Source organism: Cupressus sempervirens, chromosome 6 (assembly GCF_028749045.1).
Source record: "Cupressus sempervirens isolate cs-2001-9-10 chromosome 6, ASM2874904v1, whole genome shotgun sequence".
NCBI lineage: Eukaryota > Viridiplantae > Streptophyta > Pinopsida > Cupressales > Cupressaceae > Cupressus > Cupressus sempervirens.
Genome location: NC_143123.1, coordinates 176,402,619 through 176,425,165, shown reverse-complemented (window position 1 = coordinate 176,425,165; position 22,547 = coordinate 176,402,619).

Genomic DNA, 22,547 nt, shown 5'->3' with positions numbered 1-22,547 from the left:
GCACACACTTTGGGGGTACTTACCTATGCATGTGCACAGTTACGCACTCCCAATGGGAAGCACTCTCACATAGGTGCATTTAGCACACTAGCACACCTTGAAGGGTGTGCTAGGTGTGCTAGTGTGCCTCTTCATCTTACAAATATCATTGTTCCTTCTAAAATTGTTAGCTTTTAGGAATTGGGTTTCTCAAGCAAAGGACCAGGCTAGACTTAGACACTAGATAAAGCCCTAAATGAGACTCAGACCCTAGACTAGGGGTTTGGAAAAGAAAAATATTAGCAAACATTTACTAGGGGGTCCCCATTTCTGCTAAGAAATGGGGCATGCATTGTGAAATCGTAATAGATTAGATGAGGTATTTCCTTGGTCAAGCCCTAAATTAAAGAATAAATTAAAATTAAAATACAATTGATAATGATATGTTTTCATGTAGTAGATTTGAATAATATCAAATGATAGATACAATTAAATTCAAAGATGCAACTAAATTTAATATGTGATCAAGTATGTAATTGTAATAGCCTTGACTCAAAGAAACAATAAATACATCAAAGAAGACAAAACCTTATGTATGGAAATGTATGTGACATGTCATAATTGAATAGTAGAAGAACTTGAATGGATTGGGAATATGGATCTATTGACAATATGGATAAGATAATCAATCGATGTTGTCATTTATAATAACATGATTTCAGTTAGAATAGGGGAGATCATGAAAGTAAAATGAAGGAAGATGTACCTAGAAATTTATATAAGTGTCATGGAGTTTATCTGATAAAGGAGGTGGAATTTTGATTAGCAAGATTCACTAGTTAAACATTTGCATGTGTGCAATTAGGTATGAAAATTACAAAGTATCATGATCATGTGACTAAGTGTGCAAGTCAATATGATCAGTATGGATCAAGATATGAATTAATTACCAGACATACAATGTACAAGAAAGAATAGAGCATTATAGTAAATGGAAAATTATAGGTTAAGGAATTATTTTGGTTATGAAACAATTACTTAAATAATTAGGGATGACATCCTAGATGTTAACCCAAAGATAGAAAGATTTTTTTTTGTACTTTAACAAGCATGTCAAAGCCTGAAGGTTGACAGGTTAGTTTTGTTAAATTGCAAGGTATAAAGGAAATATCATGACATGTCGAGTCATTCAAGTGTTTAAAACAATATGTGAACTTATGTACAAACTATATATATGTTTTGCAAACTGAATGTGATACAAAATTTGATGTATGATCATAAGATTGTGAAGAATAGTAGACAATAGGAAAGAGGTTTTTATATTTATCTCTTTCTGTAAAAAAAATTGTATTGTATATTGCATGTTTGGATAATAGGCTCATCTTGCATACATTTTGTAATTGTATATATCAACTCCTAATAGGGTTGAAGAAACTCTAAATAAGGTTTAGTCTTTTAACATGGCCTATTCCTCGAACAAGGACCGAGACACTATATGTACTTAATAGGCTCCTAATAGGGTCAACATCCTTAATAGGATACTTTTGTTTAGTGGATAATTTTTTGGGTCCCATCTCCATCGATATTTTCCCTTGGCCAGGGTTTCCCTAGTTAACAAAATATGGTGTTATGAGTTCTCTTTGTGTATGGTTATTGTTATTGTTCAACATTGTTAGTTTACTTTCATATGCATATTATAAACTAATTAACAATAAATAGTTGTGGGAAAAAGTTTGTAGAATACTAATTCACCCCCCTCCCCCCTCCCCCCCCCCCCCCCCCACTCAATATTGCCTATTTCTAATAACCAATATCAGAGGTTAGTAACTCTAATAAGATTTAACAACTTAAGTAAGATCACTACAAATATGAAATAGCTATAGAGGAATCTTGAAGAATACCTTGAGACAAGGATTTATCTTCTTACTAAATAAATAGAAAACCTAAAAGAAAGATACGAAGATGCAAAATATTGCATTGGAAAATTGAAAGATAATATCAATCATCTCAAATCCAAAAAGGAACCTAAAGAGAAAAAAAAATAGTGATGAGGTATCAACATTGAAGAAAGAAAATGAGATTTTGAAACATGAGTTAAAGATAGTTGACCTAAAGCTAAGTCTAAAGAAAGATGATAGCAAGGTTGAATTAGATTTAAAATTTTCGAATGCAGATCTAAGACCCCATCTTACAAAATGTGAAATTTGAACTTGAGAAATACAATACAATTGTGAAAAGAGAATTAGCCTAGGCTAAGAAATAGTTAGAGAAGTTATATTCCAACAGTGAGAAAATTGATGAGAAACTATATTATCAATGAACATCCTATGATAAGATTGGTTTTGCATACTTCATTAGATAAAAATCAGAAAAGAAATATGAAGAAAGAAATTAACCAGATCTAGTTGTTGAAACCCATGAACCTAAGCAAAATTATCTAAATAAGATGGAACCAATTCAATCTAAAGAAGTACCTAAAGAAGTTGAACATGTAAGTCAACCTAATAAAATTGATGAACCTAAGTAAACAAAGCAAGTTCAACCACCTAAAGAGGTTAGGTATGAATTCAAAGTTATATGCTTCATATGTAATGAAGTTGGTAACATAAAGAGAGATTATATAGGTAAGTCTTTCAAACCTATTATAAATTTATATTATTATAATTGTCATGGTTTTGGTCATAAAGTAGTTCATTATAAGAAACCTAAGTTTGATAGTAATAATAGCAATAGTAGAATGTTTAGGGATACTAACCCTTTAGTAAATGAAAGAAGGGGATCCTAAGAAGATCTAATAAAGGAGAAAGATCAAATGGAAAAAGGAGAAACATTGTTTCTTACAAGTGTAACTACTTTGGAAAAATAGCTAGGAGTTGTAGAGAACTAGTTAATCAAATTGGACCTAATCATAGAAGTACACCACTATGTCAACTATGTAATAGTTTTGGTCACATTGCAAGATTCTACAAAATGGATATGAGGAACATCAAGAGGAACCCAAACTTCAGAAGGACAAAAATATCAAAAGGAATGGTAGCAGTGACAATGGTTAGAAAGATGAACTCAGAGAACATATTGAAGAATTTAAAGAAGTTTTTCTAAATGTAAAAGATCCATCAAGCTCAAAAATAATATTTTTATGTACCTGATGAGACATTGAAGCCTGCAATTATATTTGATCTTTCCTATTCTAAATAAGCACTTATCTATTCAAGATAGAGTACTAGAAAGATGGAACAAGAGTTAGAGATCAAATTAAGAGTTGTGAAGTTAGTAGAAGGAAGAAAAGATCATGAGGAATTTATGATTAAGTTTGCAAATGATTTCAATATTGCAGGAAGTCATATGAAAAGAATCAAGTTTGCTGGCAATCAAAAAAGACTTTTTACAAACTAAATAGTTGCACAATCAATGTGAAGCTCAATTTGAAAGGATTTAAGGTGTACAAGCAAGAGTTTCTATACCATTTGATCATGTGAATAAGTTATGAGAAGTAAAGATAAAATTGAAGGAAAATTGAAATAAATTTGAAGTGTTTTCAAGTGTTAACTAAAGAAAGCCCTAGTTACACAAATTTTAGGTATTTTACAAAATCAAAGTTTTGTTTTTCAAGCTTTGAATCAACTAAGATGGAAAGTCCCACAGTCTTTGATATAAGTGACAGACCTAGATATAAATTCAAGAAACATCATTTTATATCTTTGAAAGATAACCCTGCATGAGCATTTTCACAAGTTCTGCCTAATGGTTTGCATATTGAAGATAATAGATCTTACATTTACTATAAATTCAAAAGTATTGGTGAGAGTGATATCCACAAGGATCTAAATAAACTTTGCAAAAATGATATATTATCTAAATGAGGGTATGAACACCTCAAAGACATGAACATTATCAACCAAATACTTTACATTGAGTTTGACAACCACAAATGGTCAAGGATAATTTTGAAAAAAAATCATGAAGATATGTTCTCGATAGAAGAAATTCTTGTAATGATTGATAATAATTTGATCCACAAACTCACTAACCTAAGTAATGAAGGATGTAATCTGGTGAATGAGAAAAATGTGAACAAGTTGAAGTGAACCTAGGAATTAAATCTGATGGAAGGAACATGAGGAATGATCTAATAAAGAAAATTGATATCAAATTGATTAGAAATATTATTGGTTACAAGTTGAATTATAGCTCAAGAGTGAATTATGTGCCTTTTGAATTCATCCATGCATCCTATTTAATGGTAGCAAAGATGGAGAAAGTTAATTTGTGGTAAACTGTGAAACATCAATTGTTAGATAGTTCCCTAGTGTGATTAATCAAGAATGGGACATTTATCAATTTACAAAGAGCATGATAACTAGACACTATAAAAGATAGTCAAAAGAGAAGATAATAGAATATATCTCAAAGATGATGAAGAACTTCCTGTTAGCCATGAAGCAAAGGTTTGGAATTCCACTAAAATTAGTAAAAAAATATAAGAAATGTCATATTTTTATGGTAGAAATAGATGTCACATGCATGGAGGTGATGGAACCAAGGGAGAATTTCATTGACCTTATGGGCTATGAAATGACTAAGGACTTGACATGTGTTTTATCCTAGAGCTAGAAAAAGACTTAACGTGTCCTAGATTGGGGACATATGGGGAAAAGGTGAAAGAGGTATATAATGAACTTTAGAAGAAGCAGGTTAAGAAGAAAGTTGAGAAGAAAGTTGAGACCATTAGAAGGGAATCAAGATTGAGTACTGAGAAATTTAGAGAGGTTCTAGGAATAGCTCTAGAAATGAGATCTAGTTGACACATTGATGTTTTAGTTGCTACACCTCTAGCAGTTGTAGGAGTGGGAGAAGGAATCACAATAGCAGAGTTATCAACTCAAATACCAAGTGCTCCTTGTGCAACAGTACATCACAAGTTCAACCCGCTAATGAAAGACCTATATCAAAGGAGAAGAATGAACAGGAGGTCACAAAAACTAAAGAACAAATTGTCACCCTACTTAACACAAGGAAGTCTAAAAGACTTTCTAAATTAAAGTCAAAACTTGTTGAATCCCCATCAAAGAAGAGAATAAAGAACTAATCTTGTGGATTGGGAAAAAGAAGAAAGATACTACAAGTGATTGAATATGAAGAATTAGGTGGGGAAGAATTAGAAGAATAGGAAGATAGACCAATTGAAAACGATGAGATAGAGACAAAGAAGGCTCAGGGTAAGAAATTTTGGAAACCCAAGGTAGAAAGACTAAATGTCCAAATCATTGACAACAACAGTTTTGAGCAGTTAAATAAGTTTTATCACTTGTAGAGTAATATGGATAGATTGCAATTAGAAAACGAAATAGTAAGAAAAATTATTTTCACAAATAAAAGGTTTGAATATATTCAAAAGAATATTCCTCGAGATTTGTATAATAGACTTGTAAATAGAAGAAGTAGAGTAGTAGAAGAAGATAGGAAAATAAGAGTAAAACATATTAGAAAGTTGGTGGAGGTAAATAATAATTATGACTTGGAGAGGATAAAAAAGTGTATTGAGACCTTACTTAGGAACAAGAGAAGATCTATTTTAATAATGGGTGGAAACCATGAGGAGGTAATAGCAAAAACTATCAAAGCAATCAAAAGGTTTTTAACTCTAAAAGAAGAAGAGATAAAAGGCTTAGGGGGAGAAGTCCAAAAAATAAAAATAAATAGTAAAAAAAAAAGAGGCTATGGAGGAAAAGAGACCCTAAAAATATCCACACCTAAAGCTTTATCAGTTCCAAAGGTCAGCAAGGACCTAGTGATCCCAAACCCTTCATTGCATGTATCTATCAATACTAACACCATGCAAATAGATAATACTAGAATCACAATAAATACCAAGGAAGAAGATCCTTTCAAAAATTATGGACTGCATATTGTTGACAATTTGGTCAGCTATACTAGTTAAGGAATTATTTTGGTTATGAAATAATTGTTGGAATATTCAAATATGGAAAGAGTACTTGTGAGAGGGGGGGGTGTGGTGAATCATAAGTATCACACTTTAGTCAATAAAACTTATAACTTGCATGCATGTAAATACATCAAATAAACATGTAACAAAACTCATGCATCAATAACTCATAACACTGGAATTTGGTAACCCAGAAACCCTCCAGGAATAAGAAGGTAAAACTCGGGTGGGGATGATACCCACAAAAATTACTGCAGCAATATTGTTCAACGACTTCTGATGGTTTGCCCTGTTAAAGGCTTTACACTATGTTAATAGTGACCTGGTTAGAGGATTTTCAAACACTTAACATGAAGTGTCACCCGGTTATAGGATTTTAATCACCTAATCAAAAGGTTCTTAAAAAATAGTTGTAAAGCTAACCTATCACCATAGGATTTTCATTCTAATACAATTGCTAGAGAGTATTAGATACAATAAACCTGATAGATTACAATCCTTGATTGCTGAATACAGGCTCCTTTTCTGCCTTCTCCTGATCTTGATCCTTTGCGATCTGATAAATCTTGCTTCTGAAAATAGATTTTCTTATGCACCCTTGTATGTCCTTCCATATGTCTCATCTCTCTCTCTCTATTACAGTGAAATTTTGTCTTCCTTATAAAGACTTCAAAGACTTAGGGTTTGATTTGTATCTATGATCCATATTTATTCTCAATTTTCTGCTCAATACTTATCTTTTTCTGATTGGGTGCATGCCTTTATCATTTTTCTTATTGGCTGCATCCGAATTGCATGGGAAAAATAAAAGATTCAATTTTATCTTTAAGTCCTTCGAAGTTTACCTTCTGTCGGCTACAAAAAATTGTTTGCATCATAGTTTGTGCAATTTCAAACTTTTATGCTGATCTACTGAGTTACTCGACTCCTGAAGTATTTTTGATACTCGGCACATGTTGTTTCCTGGATAGCTCAGTACATGTTATGCTCGGCACTTATTAACACTCGGCACCTATTGTACTCAGCACTTGTTAACACTCGGCACCTATTACACTTGGCACTTGTTATCACTCAGCACCTGTTGCACTCAGCACTTGTTAACACTTGACACCTGTTACACTCGGCACTTGTTATCACTCGGCACCTTTTACACTCGGCAATTGTTATTACTCGGCACTTACTCTTGATCTTGGTTAAGTGTATTGACACTCAGTTGTCAAATTTATTCTTTAAGCTAACAATAATTACTTAACTAATAAGGGATGAGATCTTAGATGTTAACCCTAAGTTAGAAAGAATTATTTTTGTCTTTACCAAGTGTGTCAAATTTTGAAGGCTGACAAGATTATTTTATTACAATGCAATGTATAAAAGAAAGATCATGACATGTAGAATTATGCAAGTGTTGAAAGCAATATGAAAACTTATGTGCAGTATATATGGAAATTCTGCAAATTGAATGTGATGCAAAATATGATGTATGATCAAAAGATTGTGAAAAATAGTGGATAGTGGGAAAGAGGTTTTAATATTTATCTCCTTGTGTAAAGGAACTTTATTATATATTGCAAGTTTGGGCAATGGGCTCATCTTGCATACAATTTGTAATTGTATATACCAGCTCCTAAGATTGTTGAGGATTTTAATAGGGCCTAGTTCTCTAACAAGGAATGAGACACAATATGTACTAAATAGACTCCTAATATGGTCAACATCATTGATAGGATACTTTTTTTTAGTGGATCATTTTATGGGTACCATCCCTACTGGGGTTTTCCCTTGGCCAGTTTCCCTAGTTAACAAAATATGTTTTTATGAGTTCTCTTTGTGTATGGTTATTATTATTGTTCAACGCTATTAGTTTACTTTCATATGCATGTGATAATGTAATTAACAATATTCAGTTATGGACAAAAATTTGTAGAATACTAATTCACCCCCTCCCCCTCTCAGTATTTCATATTTCTAACAATTTTGGTATCAAAGCCTAGTTACTCAAAAGAAGCTTAATAGATTGAGTAAGATCCCTATGGATATGGAATAGTTACAAAGGAATCTTGAAGAAACCCTTGAGCAGATTGATCTTATTACTGAAGAAAGAGATAGCTTGAAAGAAAGATATGAAGATGCAAAAGATTGCATTGGGAAATTGAAAGATAAGATTGATCATCTCAAATCCATAAAAGGAACCTAAAGAGAAAACAAAAATAGTGATGAGGTATCAATATTGAAAAAATAAAATGAGATTTTGAAACATGAGTTGAAGATAGTTGAACTAAAGCTAAGTATGAAGAAAGATGATAGCAAGGCTGAATCAAATCTTGTTAGAAAATGGATTTTCTATTTTGAAAAGAATTACAAACTATAACTCCAATTTCCTGAATAGAAGAACAAAAAGCTACTAACAATTGGACAAGTTATTATTGATTGATAAATCTCCTCTAAATTGAGAGGTATAACTCCCTCATAGAAAGATTTGCATTGAATTAAATAACCATGTGTGTCTTTAACCTAAAGACACAAAATTTTTATAGCACTCTTTCATAAACATGAAGTGAATGTAGTTTCTAGATTTACAAATCAAAATAAAGAGAGAAAGATCACCAAATAGCTACATGACCATTTATTTAATCCTTCTTTACATTGTAGAGAAAATTAAGGAAAATGTTATTTATTCTACAAACTATAACTAACCATTGGACTACATCCAAAAAGAAAATAACATGACCACATGATCAATATCAATCAAAGAAAGATATATTCAGACCAGAAGATCTAATAATAAAACCTTCTCTTCATTCTAAATGTATAAAAAAAGAAGCCACACAATTACTTTGGACTATAATTACAACCAATTTGTGCTGAAAATAAATAATATTCCCCCTATTTCCCTATTACAAGAAGAATATATGTTCCTCCCAAGAAGCCACAAAACTTGTCAAAAAAGAAAAAGAACTCATTCCCTCTTTCTTTGACAATAAATGATTTTACAGGTCAATATTCAGTTTCATAAGTAAATCTTAGAAAGATTAATAATTGATCTTTCATCCATTATTCATATTCTTCACAATGGTTTATACTCCCTTTTATTTTTTCCTTTCTATTATAATTTTTCTTATAAGTATTTGATGTAGAACCTTTGAGAAAACAACACTATGATAAAATATCAATGAAAAGGGATAATAAAATTGAACTAAAATTGAACTACATTCATGGTTTTAATATCTTAATCACATTTTGATTTTGAATCTGAACTCACATTTGCTATTCTGAACTGATGAAATTGCACATTGAACTTGAACTATGTAGTTCAAGGTTAATCTTCAAGATGATAACTTGTTGACCTAAGCCCTAAAAAATAGTTATGTATTGTTAGACCTACCAAGTCTTCAAAATTTTAAACTCTTGAATCAAAAACTTCAACTTTTTAACCAAAACTAGAACTTGAACTCATTTAGACCATTCTGATTGAACCAATCTGAACCCTTCAAACCTTGTTCAACAAGTATGGACCATTTGAACTAGTTTAAATTGTTCAAATAGTTTGAATTGTTTAACTATTACATATGAACATTGAACTTGAACATCTAAACTTTGAGGTTCAAAGTTCAAGTTCAACCTAACTTCATAACACCAACTTCTTTGAAAATCATCCTTAGCAATAAAAACCAACTAGGTTCTTTCCATGCAATTGATTTTTAAAGTTTGAATTTTAGATTCTAAAAGCATGCTTATAGATCTGAAATCTAAAAATGTAGATCTAAGATCCCATCTTACAAAAGTGATATTTGAACTTGATTCCATCAAAATAGAGCATGCAAAACTTGAGAAATACAATGCTATTGTGAAATGAGATTTAACCCAGGCTAAGAAAAAATTAGAGAAGTTACTTTCTAGTTGTGGGAAAATTAATGAGAAACTATATTATTAGAGATATTCCTATGATAAAATTGGTCTTGGATAATTCATTCGAGAAAAAGCAGCAAAGAAATCTAAAGCAAGAAAGGAACTAGGTCTAGATGTTTAAACCCCTAAACCTAAGAAGAATAATTTGAATAAGATTGAACCAGTTCAAACTAAAGAAATTCCTAAAGAAGTTGAACAATTAAGTTAACCTAAGAAAAGTGATGAACCTAACAAAATAGAGCAACTTGAAACACCTAAAGAGGTAATATATGAATTCAAAGGTAGATGCTTCATATGTAGTGAAGTTGGTCACATGAAGAGAGATTGTATACGTAAGTCTCTCAAACCTATTAGTAATTTCTATTGTTATAATTTTCATGGTTTTGGTCATAAATTAGTTGATTATAAGAAACCTAAGTTTGATAGTAATAATAGCAATAGTAGAATATTTAGGGATACTAACCCTATAGGAAATGAAAGAACGAAATGAAAGAGAAATATCAAATAGAAAAGAAGCAACATTGTATACTAAAAGTGTAATAACTTTGGACACACTACTAGGAATTTTTTAGCACCAATTAATCAGATTGTACCTAATCAAAGAAGAAGTACACTAGTATGTCAGCTATGTAACAATTTTGGTCACATTGCAAGATTTTTCAAAATGGATATGAGGAACATCAATAGAAACCCAAACTTTAGAAGGAACAACAACAATAGTGAGAAAGATAAACTAGGAGAACATATTCAAGAATTTAAAGAAGTGTTTGTGAAGGAAAAAGATCCATCAATTTCACAAACAGTATTGGAAGATTAATATTTTGATGTACTTGATGAGAAATTGAACTCAACAATTATATGTGATTCATCCTATTTGAATTAAGCACTTATCTATTGAAAATAGAGTACCAAAAAGATGGAACAAGAATTAGAGATCAAATTAAGAGTTCCAAAGTTAGTAAAAGGAAGAATAGATCATGAGGAAGTTATTGTTAAGTGCACAAGCAATTTCAAGATCACAAGAAGTCGTGTGAAAATAAGTTCTTTCAATTAAATAAAAGACTTAGGATAAAGTGGTCAAACCATGGGTTAAAATCGAATAAATATAAAAGTGATGATTGATCAATAATAAGCATTGGGTGAATTAAGCAAAAATGCTAGAAAGGGGGCTCATAGTCTAGATGATCATTTTTGGGTGAATACATTTTCCCCTCTTTGACTAATGTGGGATCGATCTAGGAACACATTACATCAAATAATAAAGAAGAAAAATAAGAAAAACATATAGATGGATCTAAAGAATGAAGAATGAAGCATAAAAAGGTATCAATCCTAACTGTAGAGTTAGTTAGTAGTAGAACTAAGCATTAAGAGAGAGATAAAAATTATAAATACCTGAAATGAGCATTGATATAACAAGCTAAGTAGTAAATGAAAGAAGATGAATCAAGATAAAATAGATAACCGTAGTAGAAAAGTGAGTAAAACCAAATAGTGACCACCAAGAAATGAAGATATGCCTCAATTTGACTAATTTTGACTAGAAAATTAAATCATAAGAACTAGGTCAAAATAGGAAGAAATGTGAAATGAAATGAAATCAAAAGAAAAGAAGAGTGAAAGAAAGTAGAAATGATAAAGAAATAAAGAAATGAAACTACCTTTGAAAGATTCAGAGATTAAGCCTTAAAATTTTAGGGAACTATTTAGGAAAAGGACAATTTAAAACATGACTTTAAATATCAAGTGTTAGCATGAATGCCAATGATACTACTTTAGGGGAGTATCTTGAGCATTGGAGAGTGTTAAATGTTACATTCATGACTATGTTTCAATAAATACTAGATAAGTAGAAGATGGAGATCTTGATGGTATAGAAAATGGTTTGATTGTCTGGTGATGTGTAGTTATAGACATGTTTGGAATAGTGTCCTAATCATGTGGTCAAGTGCATAGTGTCTGAGTCAAAGACATACAGAAGTTGTACCTAATTTATTGAGAGAAGTTCATAGCCAAAGTATTGGGAAAGTAGTTTTTGATGCTTGTTGGCTATCTTACAACTGAGATGTAATGAAGAGATGTAAAGTTAGGCAATGACAAAGCATAGTCATTTGATGATGTCAATGAATGCACAAGACCTAGTATCACATTTGTGAAGTTTTAAATAGACTTTGAGCTGATAGTACTATTGTATTTATAATTAATTAATTATCTTATTATAATTAATTAGGAAAGCCTCAAGGTCAACTCAAGGAATTATTATGAAGATATGGTATAAAAGAAAGATGTATTCCTTGATTGTAAAGGGTGTATTCAAGTATTGTGATCATTGTTGAAGTGTGAAATGCAAAAAGGAGCAAAGTGCTTATTGAATGCAAGTAAGTGATCCAAGGGATTATTGGATGTGAGATTTGTGATCTGGTTACAAGATCAGAAGGAGCAGACGTCTGGTTGATAGGAATAGACAAAGAGGAAGGAATAATATAGTACCATTCTATTATTCTACAAGGAATAATATAGAGATCATTTGGATAGTGGGTTCATTGGTCTTTCCCTTGAAGTTGTTTGGGCAATGGGTCCAACTATCTTTCACAACTCCTAACAGGGTTGGAATCTTGTAACAAGGATTCAAAGTCTCCTAAGAGGGACTCATATGTACTGACTATATTTATAGATTCCTAATAGGGTGCATCCTCTAATAAGGAATATTTATATTAGTACATCATATTGTGGGTACCATCCCCACTAGGGTTTTCCCTCTGATCAATAGTTTCCCTAGTTAGTATATATGGTGTTAATGTGTATGAGTATCTTGTTGTGGTTTCAATTTATATTACTCATACGGTTAAGTTTGATGATTGTGATAATAGTTGGATAACTATTTCAACCCCCCCCCCCCCCCACCCCCCCTGCTCTCAATTATATCTCTATCTTTACCTCTTATCTCTTTTCTCTATCTCTTCTTTGGCACTCTATCTCCCCCTTTTTGACAATAATGCCAAAATAAACAATATTTATTTACACAAAAACACCAAAATGAGAGATAAACTCAGAATGTACCTTGAGAATAAGAGCCAAAGTCTTATCCCAATTTTCTTGCAAAATTTTGTAGGTGAAGTGCTATCTGAACTTTAGCTAAAAGTTCAATCACATGATCTGCAACTGAAAATTTTTTGTCATGAATCAATGTTTTAGAGTATACAATGTGTTTCTTCATTGTGTCCATGATAGGAAGGATCATATTCTGAATGTCAATCAAGGTAGATCTAATCCTTGCTTCCTCTCTCAACAATTCTGCCTACTTTTCTGACAAAAATTTGATTCAGAGATGATGGGATGAACTTGAATTGGGGTCAAGTTGTAGCATTTGGGCACTGACGTTCACATCCTCATCAATTTTACTTAATTTTTCCTTGATCTCCTTGGTATACTCGGTAACATCACAAAGTTTGGCAAAAAGTGAAGTTACATTATTAAAAGAATTTTCAAGATTGACCAAAATTGTGGACAATTCTACCTATTTTATTGCAATGTGTTGAGCAATGTGCTCAAGCACCTTATTATCAAATTTTCTTTCAGCCTTTTCAATCAATTTTCCTTGACCAGAGGTGTCCTCATTGAATTTATTTAGAGCCTCTTCTAACAAAATCAAAATGTGTTGAGTAGAATCTACTTCAACACCTATAGCTTCTGTAATTATATTCTTTGCATTCTCAATTATTCTGTACTCCTTATCCCTTTCAAACCTTAACTACTTTTGCGTAGCCTTCATCTCTATTAGTTGACTATCATACCTCATCTCTTCAATGGTAGCATTTTCATAGTCAATTTTTGGAATCACTATCTCTATGTCTAAGTCAATATCTTCAGGAATTTCCTTTCCAATGATTAGAAGTCTTAATGGTTGCTTTTGTTTGACTTTTGTGATGACTGGTTTGACTTTAGGAATAGACACAATAGTGGAGATGGGAGGAATAGCAGTGAAAACTAGGATAGGACTTGAGGATTGAATGCTAATAGGAGTATTTACTAGATCAAAAACTGGAATACTTACCAAAAATGATGATACACTCAGTAATGCAGTATCTAAACTAACTGGATTTGAAGTAGATGTAGATAATGTTGACAAAATTGTAGAACAAGCTGGAATCAAAATTGTACAGCTTATTGTTACACTGATTGGTGATGATGGAGCTGAGGAGATTGGCTCGGTGGCTGAAGAAGTAATATTCAGCTTGGTAGATGAAGTGCTTGGCACATCTGTCTCAAATACTTGGAGCTGGGAGGAGGTCGGTGAAGATTCAACAATTGATGTGGCAATTGTGCTCATAATCTCACTTGTAGAAGCTATCTCCTTAGTGGATGAAATAGTTTTTGGTAGAGAGTGAGGAAGGGATGTAATCACTGATGCTGCAATTTTTACTGGATCATCTTCCTCCTTATCTTAATCTTTAGCTTCTTCCTTCATTTCTTCTTCCTCCATGTCTTCTTCCATTAATGCATATAGCTCTCCTGGTGAGACTGTGATGGATGGAGTGCCATCAATATCATCACTGTCACTGTTGTCATCATCCTTTATTTCCACTGGGTCTTCACTAGGCTTATGTAGATGATAGATGTTTTTCCACATGTTTGTAGCATCATTTACAACATGCTCAATGTCTTTGATCAAAATTAAACATGTGTGAAATCTTATCATCATCTTACCTTAATGGTTTTTCATTGCAATTTTTACTTCTGCTCCAGTGAGACTTGGTTGAAGATTCTTTAGGGATTGCTCATAGATGTCTTTTACCATTTGGATGGCTGATTCCCATCTTGGTTGCAATCTCTCCAATAGTTCTTTTGAGATTTGGGAGGCAAGCTGGTCCGAGGAGTTTCCATTTTCCCATCTTGCTGAGTACCAGTTCCTCTATCTGCATTTTCTCAGTATCTGTTCTAGTTTCAAATTTCAATGCCCTAAAATTTGTGATGCCTACTCCTTCTTCCAATTTTTTAAGCCTTTGCTCAAATGTGGGTGAAGGCCTAACTAGTATAGGTTCCTTCTTACCTTTTCTGGTTCTTCTTGTGAATACTGCAGTAGGCTTCTTCTTAGGTTTGGTAATTATTACCTTACCTTTCTTATTTGAAGGTTCTTCTTTAGTTTCTTGTTCTTATTTTTCTTCTTCTCCTCCTTCTTCTTCATCATCTCCTTCTTCCTCACCTTTACCTTCTGTTAGCATAAGAGGGACAGATGCAGTTTTCAATTTTGTTATCTTCCTCTTGCCTTTGCTTATGGTCTGTGGTAGCTTGATTTCAAGCTCAATTCTAGCCTTTGCTTCATCATAGGTTCCAAAAATAGGTTACCTTGCATCTACTAGCTCATTTACCAGTGCTTCTATGATGTCTCTGGCTTCATCAATATTTACCTCATAGGGAAGAAGTCTTGCCCATGCAACTCAGGGTCTGACTGCCTAGATGTACACCTTGTCACAGTCAACCATGAAGCACACATCATCTCTGTAATCCTCACCAAGCTTAGGAGGAATCCTAAACCTATTATTCATCCTCTCCTTGAAGTCTTCAAAATAATTTTCCATAATGCTATCAAAATTTTCACCCATCTCTGCTAGGAACTCATTTATCTGATACAAAATTGGAATGTCTTTTCTCCATACAATAGTTCCTTTAGATGGGAAGAATTTTTGAATGTAGAAAAATAAATAGATCAACAGAGAATGGAATTTACAAGAGTTATTCTTGGAAGTCCTTCTACTATACATATTTTTAGTCCATTGTTTCAGCAATACCTCAGATAGATCAAATTCAAGGTTTTTCTTTACAATCTTGAGGGCCAAATCCATAGCTTCACAAGGTACACTATTCAATCTACTAGAACTGTATAATTTATATGTAATTACATGAATGTCAAATCTTAGTTCAACATCAAACATAGTGTTTACCTTCAAACCTCTACCATTCCACTCATCTAGGGTTTGCTTCTGTAGCTCCTCCCGACCTAGAGTTTTGGTGCCTTTTGCTTTATTGAGCATAGGGAGACCTATGACTTTATGAATCATCTTCTTTGTGATTAGCACTGGCTGCTCTAACCATAATTGTCCATTATGCACCCAACTCAAGATATACCTAATCCATTTAGTTTGTAAGTTTCTACGCATATGTGAGATATGAGTCAAGCCTTTGGTTTCAAGATGCTTGAACTCAAGTTTCAAAGAGCCATCTACACTCATTTCACCTAGGGCACTGTCCATCTCTAGGTTTTTGATTTTTTGAATAGAACATTTGAAATGAGTACGAATATCATTGATAAGAAGTACCTTAGGAGGTATTTGTGATTGAGCTCTAGTTGGGTCAAGTGATTCTACAATACCCGAAACAATCTTGAAGTTGGGTGCTTTCCATTATGTACCCTTTATCAACATTTTTTAACCTCTTTTTGCCTTGGTGCTACTAGTGCTTGCGGATGCCATAGCTTCTCGATAAGTATAAGAAAATCTTGAACAAATTCTCTTCTTGAAAATTTCTTGAGATTGCTTGGAATTTGCTCTGGATTCACTGGAGATCTTTTAGCTCTGAGTATTCTTAAGTTGCAGTGAAAAATGAAATTGAATTCTGCCCTTTTGATGGAAATACTATCATTAATGCTTGGTACGAAGGTAGATGAGATGACATAGTGCTTGCCAATCTATCATTGATTTACTCGATAAAATCTTGCAACTTAGTGTCCAAACAAAATTTTTTATACTCTTGACCTAGCTCGGTAAGGTCTTTAACCAACCTTGCTCGGTAGATGTAACATGGTGAATGATAACTTTTCTTTGGTCCTTGTATCTGAAATACTAATTTCAACCATTTGTACTCTTTTACACTGAAACTGCTTAAGATATGGCTAGAAGATACAATTCTTGATTCTTCTTAAATCTAATTGGAAATGGTGGAGTCACCCATTTCTTGATTGATATGACCATCATTTGAACTATCTTGCTCAGTAGATTTAGAAATCCATTGTTGTCTCATCTTCTTTTGAATATTATCAGCTTTAGCTTTCTTTTCATCTTCAATTCTTCTAGTATTCATGCAATTCTTGACTATATGACCAAGTTCAGTACATGTGTAACATCTTATAATTGTATCCTTCTTTCTTAGGTGATGTCTTGCATAGTTTATCCCAATGTATCCATATTCTCCACAATAGCGACACCTACGCCAAGTATTGTAGTCCCAACCAAATATTGCTTTGATAATTTGTTCTGCTAGATTTAATGTTTTTTATTTACATTTAGATGCCTTGTGACCTTGTTTCTTGCATTTGTGACATTTACCTTCAAATTTTGGTTTCTCTTTGCATTTATTAGCTTTGTGACCATGTTGATTGTAGTTGAAGCATTTTCCATTGAATTTTCCTTTTCCATTACTCCAACATTTGTTTGATGCATGACCTATCTTGCCACAATGATTGCAAGTGGGTTTTTGATTCCCTTGGGCACCTTGTTTTGGAGGAGTCTCCTTCTTCCTTGTATCCAAGACCAGTTTTACCTTTTTGTCTATGAAGATTCTACTCATTTTTTTGATTCAATTGGTTCATGTTTGTTTGAGATTTCATCATTCTTTCATTGACTTGCCTTTCAGTGATCAAGTCATTTTCCAAACTTTCATTGATTTGTCTCTCAGATCTCAGATCACTTTGTAAGCTTGCATTGATTTTTCTTTCAGTGATTAAACTTTCATTCTCAGATCTTAGATTCAAAATTTCTTCATTTGCATTAGATAGTTGAGCTACAAGATTTTCATGCTAAAGGACTTGATTATTTCTTACCTCTAAGTCTTCATTTTCTTTGTTTCTCTGTTCCAAAGCTTCACATAGCTTGATTGATTGGATTTCTTGTCGTCTTTTAAGCTTCCTTACTTCTTCCTGTAGAGAACCATTATTTGCTAGGAGTTCCTTTATTGCTTCATTAGCTTCATTTGAACTACTTGATGGTAAAAGGTCTTCAATCTTTTCTTCAACATATTGATGATCATTCATTTGTCTTGCAAGTTCCTTCCTTCTTTTTAGAGATTGAGAAAGATGCTCCTTTGCTTCTTTGAGTTGAGCCATGGCCATTTCCAGATCTAGCTTTTCATTTTCAATAGATTTGTCTAGTTTGAATATCTCCATTGTCCTTGATCTTTGCTCAAGCTATCAAACTTTATCCTGAGAACCACAAAGCTCTGATACCAATTGTTGGAAATATTCAAGATAAGACAGGTTTCTGAGAGGGGAGGGGTGAATCAGTAACTTATAAAACTTTCAAACAATTCATCATTTTAACCATTCACCATTTATTCATCTAATCTACTACATAACTGAAAGAACAAACATTCATTGCACATGTACACAGAGATTTGGTGACCCAAAAACCTTCCAAATAGAAAGTAAAATTAGGTTGGGGATGATGCCCACAAAACTTCAATACTACAGTATAAAGTTGGCCTGTTAAGGCTTACAATGATCACTTCTAATGATCTACCCTGTTAGGAGCGAGTAGGACTACTAGATCCACCTTGTTAGAGGATTTACAAACATACAGTAAAGTATGCACTTTGTTAGGAGATTTACAGAAAGGCTATTAAGTCTACCCTATTAAAGGATTTATAAATTGATTCAACTATTAGGATGAAGTAGTGGATCTGCTCACAACTATTTTCTGATAAGATCCTTTATTCATTGATCACCTAATGTGATAGATATAACTTTTCTGCTCCTATGTTGACCTTGCTGAATCCCTTTTATTTTGCTGCTGATTTGCAATTCCTTCTTTTCATGCAAACATCAATCTCTTCCTTTTTATATCTTTTTCACACCCCTCATATATATCATACTACAAATGATATCATATATTACATATATACCATTTCATTATTTAAAACTACAAGGTCGGCCAAAACATAAGTGAACAAAACATTACTGAATTGGCCAGATAGGAGAAAACTTGGGTTCCTCAAGCTGACTCAGTGACCTTCTGATACTCAGCATCCACTACATTACTCGGCATAGTCATGCACTCAGTAGAAGTAGAGGCTCGGTTCATACTAGCCACACAACACTCTTAGAACGCAGTAATCATTGGTGACTCAGTAGATATAGTGCCACTCAGTAGAAACTAACTTCTTCACTTACCTTTCTTTGCTCGGTGAACACTAAGTTCTTCATTTACCTTTCTTTGCTCGGTGAACACTGAGTTCTTCATTTACCTTGCTTTGCTCGGTGAACACTGAGTTCTTCATTTACCTTTCTTTTCTCGGTGAACACTAAGTTCTTCATTTACCTTGCTTTGCTTGGTGAACACTGAGTTCTTCATTTCCCTTTCTTTGCTCGGGGAACATTGCGTTCTTCATTTACCTTTCTTTGCTCGGTGAACAATGCTGAACTTCTCGTTCACTTGGTATCCTCTAAAATGCTCGACAAGAACTGTTTACCTATTGAACTTATAAGGTAACCACTGAATGCTTGGTATGCACTGTAAACTAAGTGATAAGCTAGATAAGCATTTAGAATTGAATAAGTGTTTACACTAATGACAAATATATCATAATTCCAACACTATATATTCTAACAACTGGTATTAGAGTGTCAGGTCCTTAAAGAATAAGCTTAACAGGTTTGGGAGATCAATGGTGAATCCTTTTAGAAAGGATATTCTTAGATTTGATGGGGCCAACTATGACATTTCGAAGGAGAAGATGAACACTCATCTATTGTGTATGGGTCTGGGATATTGGATCTTGACAAGGGAAAGAAAACAATAATTGAAGAAGAAATGTGTGTAGAATGTAGTGAAGACAAAAGAGATCTATTCATCTATAACATGAGAGCAAGAGAATCTTTACTAACAGATCTTCTAGAAAGTGAATATAGTTAGGTAAAGTCACTTGCAACATCTTATGAAATTTGCAAAGTGTTAGAATCTACTTTTGAAGGTTATGATCATTCAAAGAGAACGAGATTACATAATTAGATATATGCATTTCAAGCTACTAAAATGATGGAAGATGAATCTATCAGTAGTTATGTTGCCAAAATATTATAAATTGTTGCAGGAATTTGGTCTCATGGTGGAACCAAGGAAGATGATGAAGTTATATGGAAGATCTTGACAAGCTTGACATTGCTATTCAAACCAGTAGCTCAGATGATTCAGCTAGTTGCACTAAGGATTTCACAAAGGAAATGTTGCTTGGAAGCTTAGAATCTATAGAAGCAGATATAAGATAGTTAGGAGATCTAGAAAGAGTCATGATGGGACTCAAAATTTCATTCTTTTGTTGAGTACCATTCCAAACTTTTGAGTCCATTTGAGTCCTATAAGCACATTTCTTGCATATGTAACCAGTTGTCCTTCTGAGGCCTAAGAGGTGTTTAATTTTTCTAACACCTTACATTTAGCATACCTATACATCCTATAATGATAAAGTGTCATTTTGAGGCATTCTGTGAAGTTCCATATTGAGCAATGTTCATTTCTACATTTTTACCTAAGTGTCAAATAGCGACAAAAAGCCTAGTTTGCATTTGAATATCTCATACCCAGAAATGTTTCATAACTTTCCACTTTGGGAGTGTTTGTATGCATGTCAAAGAACCTATGTTTCAATCTTAAAGTCATTTAGATATGTTTTGACTAGGTTTTTAATCCCTCAAAGTTGGCTACTTATCTCTATCATGTAGATGCAAATTGCCCTAAATTCTGGAAGGCCCTATTTAACTGGTTATATCTTTGACCTTGATTGAGAAAATTCCTTTTGTATTGCATTCTAGAGGTCAGATAGTTTCTATGTTCTAGATTTGAGCATATGACAAATCAATTTGATTAGTTCTCAAACGTGATTCCAAATGCAATTTTTGAAATTTTACTAGTCTCATAAAATGCAGATTGATCAATACCCTTATTTAGGATGTCATAACTCTGAATTCATAATAGATGATACCAAATTGTCTATACCACTATTTTCTACTCCAAAATTACTTCAAGCATGCCATTTTTTAAGTCTTGACCAATTCGTCTACACACTTTCTCATGTCTATTCCACTTGCAAAAATCACTTTTCCATTGATGTCCCCTATTCTGTAATTTTGAGTACCTAACTTTGCAAGCTTTTCAAATGTACCTTGTTAATCATCATGAAACCAAATCACTAATTTATATTCCCCTCATGAAAATTAAGTAATGCCCTAGTTTTCAAACTCTCAAGTATCTATTTGCCATGTTTTCAAACCCAAAACTGAGTACACTTTCCTATTTTCTAACATGTTTATTTGTAGGTAGTTTTAACTAGGAAACTTTGACAGTCAATATCTTTTGACCCCAAAGTTGTCATGAGATGAAATCTAACAAGGTGCAAGGTTGTGGAAAAAAGAGTCAACATGTCATCTTTTAGAGCCTAGTTATTGGAATCAATTAGTTTATAAACCCAGTCTCAGAGGTTTCTAGGCACAATGTTATAGTTTGCAAGAACATATTTAAATACATTTTTAAATGATGAAATAAGGTTTGAATTTTTTTTTAATCAGTGTCAAGTGTTTAGTGAATTAGTCTAAAGGATCAAGCCCACTTTGGGCCTCGACTAACTTCTCTAAACCAATATGATTGGATGTGTTTGAAGAAATTATAATGATTTTGATCACAAAAATGTGGTGGTGGTTCACATATTACCATTTGAGATCATAAAGTAGTATGGCTATGATGTACATTGAAAATTTGCAAATAATAAGGTGATTTAATACACATTCCAATATATGAACTAGTGTGTCTCTATAATTTCATTATGTAATCCTTTGGGTATTGCCATGATGACACTTTTTGGAATGAATTGTATACCAAAAATGAATATGAGTAATAAGTTGTTGCAATGAGTGTTTACTCATGTAAATTAGTAACAAGACCAATTGAATAACATCCAAAGGTGCTTTATTTAGTCTTCATTGTTGATAATCATAGTGAATGCCCTTGCTAATCTTCAATGAACACTACTTCCTGTCTACTCACAACAATAGGGGAAGTAGATTGAAAGTACCAGAAATCTTTCAAGATGCTTTCCCAGATGATAGAATTTGTAAATGCCTCAATTTGAGAAATATGGTGTCTGATATCTTGCTCAAAATCCTCAAACCATGAGTGTGGATGTTAGGTGTATCCTTTGCTAATAAAAAGAAATAAGTGAAATGAATAGGGGAAGAGCCATATTTATCAATATGGAGTGATGAAGTTTCCAAAGTATTATATTCCCTATTTTTGACATGTCAGCTATTTCTTAGGAGATTAGATTATATAGTGGAGTGACTGGTTGCCCTCATACCGGATTATGTGACACTTAAAATGGTTAGAATCTGGCTATGGTTTTAAACATAAGTCACAGATCAATAATTTTTGTAACTTGAGTACTCCAAATTCACCAAGGTCCATCCATGAAAAGTTTTTTTAAGATTTTTGAATCTTATGAAGAGGTGTTAGATCTAACACAACAACCACAAAGGGTACATGTAGGCATGAACCAAGGGCATGTTGAGGCTCAGAATTATTTTCTTGCAACTTAGTAATGAGGAAGGGAAATGATGTACTGGTTGGTTGCATGAGTGTTGCAAAAGTCAACAGATCCAAGCAGTAAGGAAAGGAAACTAGACATTCTTGTTTGAAAGAAATGTAAGGAAAATAAAGATAAAGGGTGTTGAACCCCA